Source organism: Quercus robur, chromosome 9 (genome assembly GCF_932294415.1).
Source record: "Quercus robur chromosome 9, dhQueRobu3.1, whole genome shotgun sequence".
Classification (NCBI taxonomy): Eukaryota; Viridiplantae; Streptophyta; class Magnoliopsida; order Fagales; family Fagaceae; genus Quercus; species Quercus robur.
The window spans coordinates 22,605,394-22,616,733 of NC_065542.1; the positions used below are offsets into that span (position 1 = coordinate 22,605,394).

At 34.1% G+C, this 11,340-nt stretch overlaps 1 long non-coding RNA gene across 1 annotated transcript; it reads left to right on the plus strand.

Moving 5' to 3' along the window:
* The first annotated feature begins 3,611 nt into the window (after positions 1–3,611).
* LOC126699320 (uncharacterized) lies at positions 3,612–4,658 on the plus strand. The gene is made up of 2 exons (XR_007646772.1): positions 3,612–3,965; positions 4,369–4,658. It is a non-coding gene; the product is annotated as an uncharacterized LOC126699320 (long non-coding RNA).
* The last annotated feature ends 6,682 nt before the right edge of the window (positions 4,659–11,340 follow it).

Consider the following 11,340-nt stretch of genomic DNA (forward strand, 5'->3'; position numbering starts at 1 on the left):
CCTGCTTATCCCCTTTCTCGTTTGTTCTATAACAAAAAATTTGATCAATTGAGCCAATTGACACCCATAAAAAAAAGTATAAAATTATTTAAAAAGAAAAAGAAAAGAGACATGGAAGAAAGGGAACCAAAGTAAGAAAAGGGATCGAAGGCAAGGTGGTAGGATAGAAAACCAAAGTAAGAAAAAGAAAGAAACCAAACAGATTGATTTTTATTTTTAATTTTCCACGTCCAACGAAAAGTATGCATAATTTGATTGTTTAACATAGAGATCCAGTTTTCATCCATTCATTATTAATAGTCTAGCTGATTTTTTATTTTTGAACATGTCAGTTGTAATTTACAACTATTTTGTGTTGGCTTTAATTCCGTGTCAAATTTGATTGTAATTTTATTCAATTATTTTTTCCCTACATTTATGTGGGTTTATAATTGTAAGGGATGAGTGCGAGAGAGTGTGAAGACTCAAGCTTAAAATGAAGAACATGTAAATTTTGCGAGAAGCTCGCGAGAAGTTAACCTGTTAAATAGCCATGTGTAGAGCATATGATTGGAATGCAAAGAGTCATGCCAGCCTGGAGTTTTCGCGAGTGTTTCGCGGGTAAGGCCTTCTTGCGAAATACTAGCGAAACATTCTGTTTGGCTAATTTGTTATGTTTTGTTTTACCAAGTCTTTACCCATATTATATATACCTTTATTACCCACATATTGTAAGGAGTGCTTTTCAGAGAGAAAACCTTAGAATACACACTTGAGAGTTAGAGATTGTTATACCCACAATCATCTACACATTTACTTGTGGTTTTCTTCTACTCCTACCTCTCCATCTCTAAATCCTTGAGAGGTTGAGAGCCCAAATACTTACCACACCCAATTTGAGTGTAAAGTGAGGTTTTGGTATTGTTGGAAAGTATTGAAAGAAGCCATTCATTGGCGGATGCAATCGGACTGAATTGCGGGATCCGGGAAAGCTAGAAAAGACAAGGTTCCGAGAAGCTAGTTGGTAGTAGGAGTTTGGAGGGCTTAAGTACATTAGATAGACTAAGCTTGAAAGGTCTTTTGTTATTCGTGTATTTCAATTTTATTCTTTAGTGGATCGATTACCGCTTGGAGGGCAGCGAAGAGATTTTTTGCCGAGTTTTTCGGTTTCCTTTTTAATAACACGTCTCGGTGTTATCTTATGTTTGCATCTCTCTTCCCTATTCTTTAATCTTTTATTTTATTGTTGATTTGGTTGAATATGACTTAGAGTAGTTTTATCGGTTGTTTGCGCTCATTTACTCTTATTACGCACTTAGTTTAAGTTAGAGTAAAAGCAATTAAGCCGTAATTTTTATTGGAGGTCTAAACAAGCTGTTGTGTTTTTACATAAATCTGAGTTTTCAGAATGAGACTAATTACAGTCGTTGGCTGTATTTTATTGACTACTTCCATCATATTCTCAACTACTGAAGACGAATATAGGAATATGGTTAGCTTTCAAGTGCCAATATTTCTTAACAAAAATTGAAAAAAGAAACCCATATCAACATCAAAACCTTATCAGTATCAATATCAAAATTTGAAAAAAAAAAAAAAAATCCTTATAAGAATATGCAAGTGCCTATATTTTGAAACAAAATCAACTGCTTGAATAAAAAGGTTGAAAAACGAGTAGTTTGAATAAAATGACATATGATGACAAAGCAAATTGATATGTGAAATCCATCAAGAGAAAGTAATCTGTGAGGTATGCATTTTCTATATAGAAAATTTGCTTTAATGACATAATGTTTCAAGTAAGAACTTCAGTCCAATAGTTTAGTTTTAACTTGGGAATTTTAGGCTGTGTTTGTTTTGGATGTAAATGATTTCAGGAAATCATTTTACACCCCTATGTGTGTTTGTTAAGCTCAGGAAAATGGGTCAAATGGAAATCATTTTCCGTGTTGACCGTAAAATAGCACTCTTGAGGTGTAAAACCATTTCAGCCTTTATTTTACCTTTAAATCAATTACACCCAAGGGAAGCTTCTCACACTCCAAGCACTCCTCACACTTCTCCCTCCGAGAACTCCTCACAGACACACTCCAAGGCAGTTGTGACTGAGCTCCACAGAGCAAGACACGCCAGAGAGAGAGCACTAGATTGAACCACCGATCTCGTCGCCACCGATCGAACCACTGATCTCACCAATCTACAACCCACCACCCACCACCCACTCCCGCCGTCGCTACCGCCTCTAGATCGAACCACCGATCTCACCAATCTACATCCCACCACCCACCACCCACTCCCGCTGTCACTGTCGCCTTTAGATCGAACCACCGATCTCGTCGCCCAAAGCCCCAAGCTCAATACTGATCTTGACAACCAATCTGGCTACCGCCGTCCTCCATTGACTCCGATCCTCTTTCCCTCGTTCTCTCTCTTTCTCTTTTCCTCGTTCTCTCTCTTTCCCGATCTAACGAGTTTGTGAATAAAAAATGTTTTTATTTTGATTTTTGGTTGCGTTAAAACTGTATATTTGTTTGGAAGCTGAGAAAATGTGAGAAAATGGGAGCAACAAGTAGAAAATGTGTTTTTTATAATATTTTCAAGAATACAACCAAATATCAGAAAATATTTTTCAAAACATCTTTTGAAATGCAACCAAACACTTGAAAATATTTTCATTTCCCGAAAATATTTTCACTTGAAAATATTTTACACCTGGAAAATATTTTACATTGAAACAAACGCAGCCTAGTTGGCAAATGATGTTGCATGAAAAAATAATTTTTTATTATTTGGTTTGTCACTTCAATTTTTTCATTCAAGAGATAACGACAATAACTAAATTGACATAACACTGAAAATGTTAGAAACCAAATTGATACAATTAAAAGGTTAGGTACCAAATTGAAATATGATGTAAAGAATAGAGACTAATTTTGTAATTTACCCTTTATTAATTCAACTGTACATTTGAATCAAAGATATAAGACATCACAAATTATAATACAAATCTCTCTATACCATTTTTTGTATTCTATTTTATGTTCCACCAATTACAACTTATGAGGAATCATTTTATATTTCTTCAATCACAAATATATCATAACTATTGGATAATCACTTCATTCTTAGCTATTCCTAGCATGTCAATGCCGAAAGGTCCTTTTCATGATCACAACACTGATTGGGGAAATAATTAACTTAATTGTAAATTCGCAGATATTTAAAAATTAAATTAATTACTACGTAGTAGGTCTCCTAATGCTGATGTTCTTTCGCCTTTTTGCTTTCACATGATGTGTGGGATATTTATAAATAATAAAAGGATTTTTTTAATATATGTTCTAAGGGCATATAATAATTTTTATTTTTGAAAAGAATTTTTGAGAAACTATTTTAAAAAACAAATGACTTAATGTATACTTTAAAAGCACACATTAACCGGACCCATAATAAAAATCATCCGACAAATGTGTATAAAAGTCTTCGAGGTAAAAAACGTGTATTTGACTACTATGAATTTATTTGACTTGAACTTTTAATACCCTATCTCTTCTTAGACCATATATTCTACATATAGGGCTTCTAGTGCGCCTTACATATATGTTTTACTCTTACTGGACTGACCACTTTGGCCTTCCTCTCTTTTTCTTGAGTTCTCCCCTCATCACGTGGTCCCATTATTCAAGGAGTCAATTCCGCTTCTGCCCTCTATAACATCCTCCCTATTTGGTTCAGTAGTCCTAATGCTGACGTTCTGTCGTCTTTTTGCTCTCGCGTGAGGCGTGGGATATTTATAATACCCTCTCTCTTCCTAGACCATATAATCTACATATAGGGAGAGAAGAAGGAAGTGTTAACTTAAGCTGTCGAAGCCAAAATGGAGCTAAAAGCATCCATTAGGATTCTTATAATCTACTTTCTCCTGCTTTTGTTTCTCTTGTCTGCAATAACGGTTGCCGAACCGAGCAACGTCGTCCTACTAACCAGTGAGTCTCTTTCTTAACGCATGCAACCATATTTTCTCACACACCTACATAATTTTATTTATTTAGTGATGAATGAGAGAATTTATCGAACATGAAGCACTCTTTAATTAACAAATTTTGTGTTCTCTATTTGGCTAAATATTGCCTTATAACTGCCAAGAGATTTATAACTCAACTAATAATTTTTTATTTTTTATTATTATTTTTTTTAACTATCACATTTAAAAAAAAAAAAATTTCACATCCTTGGATGTGAAATGTTTTATACAATCTCCGCCACACTTTTACATTTGATGTTTATATTTTATTTATGATATGAAAGAGTGTGAATGCCGACACCGTTTAAGTGTAAAACAATCAAAAAGCCCTTATTATGATTATTGTTGTTATTACTATTTTGTAGAGAAAAAGATTAGCTGGAGAGGGATTACTGTCCAAAGGAAGCTTGCCCATGCACCGCCTTCACCACCTTCGCCATCAGGAAGAGTTCCCCCAACCCCAAGCAAGGAAATAGCACCATGATCGCAATCAAGTCCATTGAAAAAGACATTAGCCAATGTTTAATAAAATAAGTATACCTTGTCCTTGTATTACAATTCCAAGGTTCATTCGCAATTTTTATTTTGTATTATTATGCAATACTGGTTCCATTTGCCTTGTTTGAATAATATCGTTATTTGTGGATTCTAGTTAGTTTAATTGGTAAAATCTTTAATAGTTAAATGTGAGATTTATGGTTCATTCTCCACCTACACTAAAATCGATTAGTATTTTAATCTGATGATAAAAAACTATCATTAAGAGTAAATACCATAAATTGAAACTCACTAAAACAGAACAATCAATAATGCATAATTCTTTAGAAAGCCAGCGCCCTCTTACAAGCCAATGCCTCAACCACAACTAGGGAGTAGGGAGGTAGGTAGAGATACCCTTTCACACATGGCACCAATAACACAACCTGCGGAAGCACGCACAACCACTCTTAAACCAGCAGCTCCCAAGTTGTTGAATGTGGCACCATCAAAATTAACTTTGAAATGGGCATAAATTGGAGGGTTCCAACAGATGGCTCTAGCTGGTTTCTGGGGGGGATGAACAGTCGGCCCTTGTAAATGCTGATAATCCTGTAGAAAAACCATTGCTCTTTGACGAATCTTATGAATCTCCACCACAACCTCCCCTACCCTCACCGAATTTCTTCAATTCCAGATAAACCAGAAAAGTCTGGCGACAAGGTTAAGATCCAACCTATCCCTCATCCTCAGAAACATTTCCCACAGATCAGCAAAAGAGTTGAAATAATATTTGAAAAACTTCTTGATTATCTCCTCAGGTTCCCAGATGGTAATGAGTGACTTGCAACTCCAAAGGGCATGGACTGAGTCCTCATTAACTGCCTTACACCCTGAGCATAGAGCAAATTTAACTACAATTCTCCGAGCCAAATTACAGAGGGTTGGGAGAGCATTGTGAGAAGCTCTCCAGATCATGTGCTTAATCTTGTGTGGAACTTGTAAGTTTCAGATACCGTTCCACAAGAAATGGCTTCTTTCAGGATCTGAGCAGCTTGGCAGAAAATGTCTATTAGAACCAGACAATAATTAGAAAGATTTTAACTATGGAATTGTCATTTTAGATTTTAATTAACTCTTCGACCGAGCTGATTATCAGTAAGTACTCCTGAAATCTTAACTCGTCTTAAAGTCAAAGCATACCGAAATTCAAATTTTCACACCAATGTTTTTGTATTCGGGTGGGTGGGGTCAAGGTGAGTCAATGCATGTGAGACGTTAAAAAGTCGGTTGGACAGTCTTGCACTACTCTTAATTGTTACATTTTTCTCAATCTTTTTGGAAAGTTGATAATATTTTTTCCTCCCCTGTCCAAGAAGTCCATTGGGCCTATGGGTTTGACTACAAGAAATACTTACCAAATTGTGTGTTTATTTGGAAGATCATATCTAACTTTTTCAGTACAATAAAAGTAACCAGGCTTAGTAGTTTGTAGTCAAATAACTTTTACTCAAATGTCATATGAACTGTTGAAATATGTTGATCTTGTTCACTATGGGACTATGGGAGCGTCATCGCATTCGCAGAAAGTTTATAGTTGTCTATCTCGTTTGTTGCCACCAAAAATCACCCCTATTGATCTCGTTCCTTTGGAGAGAGAGAGAGAGAGAGAGAGAGAGAGAGAGAGGGTCTAATTTTAAGTAGTTTTGTTTAATAAGCCACTGGTTAACATGGTTGGTTTATGCCCAGGCAAACCCTAAGACTTTTCTCTAATTGGATCAATATAGTGGAATTTTTAAGCATTGTACAAAATTACAAATTTGCTTGATTTGAAATGATAGAAAATATCTACCTAGTTTCTGTAATAAATAGTGAAGAAATATAATTAGATAACATTTAGATATATTTTGAAACATTGTTGGATATTGTTTTAGTCAAGATTACTATATTACTATATATATTTTTTATTAATTCAGCATGATTCTATCTTTTTCCTAACCTTGGTTCGAGCTAGAAACTTTAAATCACTTATTTTAGAAAAATATATCATACTAGTAATAGTCTTGTACGTTGTACGGTTTTGGTTTAATTCGGTCTATTTCTGTCTAGAGACAAAGCCAGGATTTTGAGTTACGGGGGGTGGCTTTACCGTTGATTATGTGTGGCGGTTTTAGTTTTTGATTTTGCTATTACTTAGTTGTTGAGATTTTTTTTTGTGTGTGTGTGGGTAAGAACAAAATTATTTTTGTTTAGAATTTTTTGAAGGACAAGGTTGTTTATTTTGAATAAAATTGGTTAATTGAACTTAATTTTTTTAGTTTGCTATTTGTAATATTTGTTGTTGAGCTATTTTTTTGGGCTTGTATATTTAGTTTTAGATTTATAATTTTTTTTTATGGTCATTAAAATGAGGAAAATGCTAGAGTTACAAGTTTTTTATTATTATAAATTACTGATATGATAAGTGGTTACTATTAAGTAAAAAAAATGATGTGAATGGTGGGCCTATTATGCAAATCAATAAAAATTTGCTACCAAAACAGTTTATAAAAATGTTGTAAAAAAGTTTGTGAGTATATCATTATACTTAAAATAATAAATGATATTGTTTCAAGGAAACAAAATGTAATTTTATAGATCAAAATTCCTAAAATTAGTACACACATAATAGCTCCGTCCAATGATAGCTCCGTCCCTGCTTCTATCCATTGGGTCTATTTTTGTTCATTTGGTCCACTTTAGTCCAATTCAGTCTATTCGGTATACTTTGGTCCAACTTGGTCCACTGGGTCTATCAAAATACTATTGTGTTTATCAAAATATTATCAACCAAATGTAAAATCAAATTGGTAAAACTGTATATAAAAAATATATTGACAAAAACAATTAAGCCTTTGAAAATGGAAAAATACTGAAAAACAAAAAAGCAATGAAGTTGATATGATTGTAGGTTACAGATTTTGTTAAAAGACTAACAATATTTATTTATTTACTTATTTTTATAGAGAAATACTAATAGTAGTTGATAAGAAGTAAGAACAAATAAGTTATTTGTTTTTATCTAAAAAATTGCAATTTGGTGTAGCAGTTTCACACAACCATGGTTTCTAGGCTCAATTTTATTATATAGTATATGACTTGTGCAAATTGTATGAATTGTGCAAATTCAATGGCGACCCTAGGAATTCTTTTAGGGTGGTCACTAAAAAATTTAAATGATACAAAATGTAATAAAGAGATAACTTGAATATATAAATGTCACAAAAAAACACTACCCAAATACATGAAGTATTACAATTTCTTTCTACTACCAAGGGGAAAAAGAAAATAAAAAGGGACTAATAACAAATAAAATATGAACTAAGAATGGTGAGATGAGAGTAATAATGTGAGAGAGACTCTAAAATGGTATTAATAAAGGGGAGAGAGAGAGAGAGAGAGAATATTTGCTACAATCGAAATCTGAGTCACTAAAGAGAATAATTGCTACCACCAAGGAAAATTCATGACCACAATATTTCTTTTGGTACCATTTTTAAAGGAAAAATGAAATTATGAATTACTTTTATTAAATGGGTGAACGAGTTACAAACTGGAATGATTAGAGATTTTTATCTTTTTTTATTTTTGAATAAGCTTTTTGTTGAATAATTTGTTCACTAGTTATTATTTGGTTTACTCTTATTTTTGTTATTATATGTGCTAATTTTTATTGATGTTATTTAAGCATTTTTAAGGGGTTAAGGATTATATTTGGGGTGCCATAATTATTTTTGGAGTAGTATAATCTATAATATTTTTACAATAAATCTTATGAGAAAAGTTGTTATTGGTTAGTAAAAAAGTGATGTCACTATATTGGGTCCAAATTAAAATCAGTATCAACTTACCTCAAAGAGTTTATTGTGAAAATATTGCTGATGAAGTATTACTCTTATGATTCTCAAAAAAAAAGAAAAAAAAGAAGTATTACTCTTATTTTTATTTTCCCCAACGACCAAAAATGTGGCTTGAGTTTATGTGGCAACTTAAGAGTCTTAGACAGCCGCCCCTGGTTAAAGTCAATGATCCATTGTCACCATCAAATTTATTTTCCTCAACGACCAAAAATGTGGCTTGAGTTTACGTGGCAGCTTAGAGACTTAGGCACATTAACATAAGAGTTTGAATCAGTTTGCAACACATTAACATAAGAGTTTGAATCAGTTTGCAACTCGTAAAACAAATACCATGGCAATGTCCTTCATGTTCCATTCCTGCTTCTTTAGTTAATCTAAATAACTTGGTTTATTCGTACCTATATAATTAATAATCAACTTTATGGTTCTGTTCCTAGAGAAATAGGAAACGTCTCCATTTTTAGTTGAACTTAACATGAAAAACAATAGCTTAACAGGTCTCATCCCATCTAGAAGCTCAGAAAAGCTTACATGCATGGTTGCATATGTGTGAAAACAATCTATCTGGTTCCACACCCCCCCCCCCGCCCCCCGGCTAGCGGTGGGAAAAAAAAAGGGAATTTTCAATCTCTTTTCTCCTTAAGATTTCAATTTAATAATTTTTTTGGCTCAATTCCTACATCAATGTTAGAAATATTGAATAAGTGTATTGTATTTCTCAAGTAATAGAATATACATGCGTGTCTTTATATAGAATGCAGATGCAATACAAGTAAGCGTGCTATACAAGTAAACAAGGTGGACCTAAAGCCCACATACCCTAATACACGTTAACAGCCCCCCTTAAACTCAAGGTGGATGTGAGGCCAACTTAAGGTTGTCAATTAAAGTACGAAGACGTCCCTTAGGATGTGACTGGGTGAAGATATCTGTAAGTTGATCTTTAGAGGAGACTGAGATAAACTTGAGAGCACCATGGACAAGATGATAACGGATAAAAATGACAATTGATCTCGATGTGTTTATTCCGTTTATGAAAGACATCATTATGAGTAATATGAATGGCACTTTGGTTGTCACAATAAAGAGGAGTAGCAGAGGATGTTGACACATCTAAGTCTTTGAGAAGCCATCATAGTCAAAGGTGCTCAGATGTGGTATTAGCAAGGGCATGATATTTTTCTTTAGTACTAGAACGGGTCACATGAGTTTGTTTCTTGCTTTGCCAAGAAATCAGAGACGAACCAAGAAGAAAGCAATAACCAGTGGTGGACCTGCGATCATTGGGATCTCCTGCCCAATCAGCTTCAGAAAATGCATGGAGAATAAGAGGAGACTGAGTAGAGTAGAAAAGACCATGGAGAGAGTGCCTTTTAGGTATTGAAGAATGCATAGAATAGCAACATAGTGAGTCGATCGTGGAGCAGATAGATACTAGCTCACTGGTGAATAGCATAGGAAATGTCTGGACGAATGACAGTGAGATAAACTAGGCTGCCAACCAAGCATATGTAAAGAGAGGGATTAGACAATGGTTTCCCCTCTGAGGGAGTTAGATGCACATTAAGCTCAACTGGAGTGTCAACAGTCTTGCTATCTGTGAGTCCAACTCGAGACAAGAGTTTAAAGGCATACTTAGCTTGAGTAATATAAAGTCCATCTGTAGAATGAGTGATTTCAAGACCCAAGAAGTAGCTGAGATGTCCAAGATCTTTCATCTCACACTATTGACTGAGAAAATCCTTGAGTTCTTGAATGCCACTGAGGTCATCTCCAGTTATGATCATATTATCCACATATAGGAGAAGTAAAATAATGCATTTGTCAGTACGACGAAGAAATAAGGCAGAATCATAATGACTGGCCATGTAACCCAAGCGAGAGATCATAGAGTTGAATTCGGCAAACCAAGCTTGTGGAGCTTGTTTAAGGCCATAAAGTGCACGTCGAAGGTGAAAAACCTTATTTGATTCAACAGAGAGAATATGAGGAGGTTGCATATAAACTTCTTCACTTAAATCCTCATTAAGGAATGCATTTTTGACATCTATATGAAAAAGGTCCCATTTACTGGCAGTAGCAATAGCTAAGAGGGAACGAACAGATGAGATACGAGCAACCGGAGTAAAAGTCTCTTCATAATCAATCCCATACTCCTGTATAAAACCTTTTGCAAGAGGACGAGTTTTGTAGCACTTAATGGACCCATCAGAGTAAGTTTTAATTTTGTAGATCCACCTACAACCAACCACAAATTTCCCTAGGGGGAGTGTCACCAAATCCCAAGTATGATTTTTAAATAATGCATCAACTTCCTTTTTCATTGCAATCTGCCATAAAGGGTCAGTGAAAACCTCACGATAAGTGTGAGGCTCGTATAGTGTAGCAAGGGTAATGTAACAATGATAGTCAACTAAATATGCAGGAATGGATCTTACCCAAGTTGAGTGACAAGGTAGAATGTCTTGTGTAAGATCTTCAAGCGTAGCTATTGTGAAATTTTAAAATACTTGCAAGTGTACGAACTGTACTGAAGTATAGTTGGACAAGAATGAGGTTGAACCCACAAGGACTTGTATGACTGTAGGAAAATTAATTAAACCTTAACCAAATTAATCCTAATTTAGTTTAATAAAAATTGGTTGTTTGCAATTAAATAAACTAAGCAAATAATAAAATCAAGCAAATAGTTAAACTAAGCAAAATATATAAAGCAATAAAAAGATGTAAACAATCAAGGGAAATGAATTAAGGTTTTGGAATTTGCCTTGTAAGTCATATCAGCATATATTTAAAATTTTTCCCAACTCACTACATGATAATCTAGAAATCAATCTTGCTATCATGGAAAATATTTCATTAAAACTTATGTTTAAAAATCTAAAGTATGTTCTTCTTTACTTCTTAAGTATAAAACCAAATCATCAATTGTATCCGTAGCCAAACAAATCACAAGATATA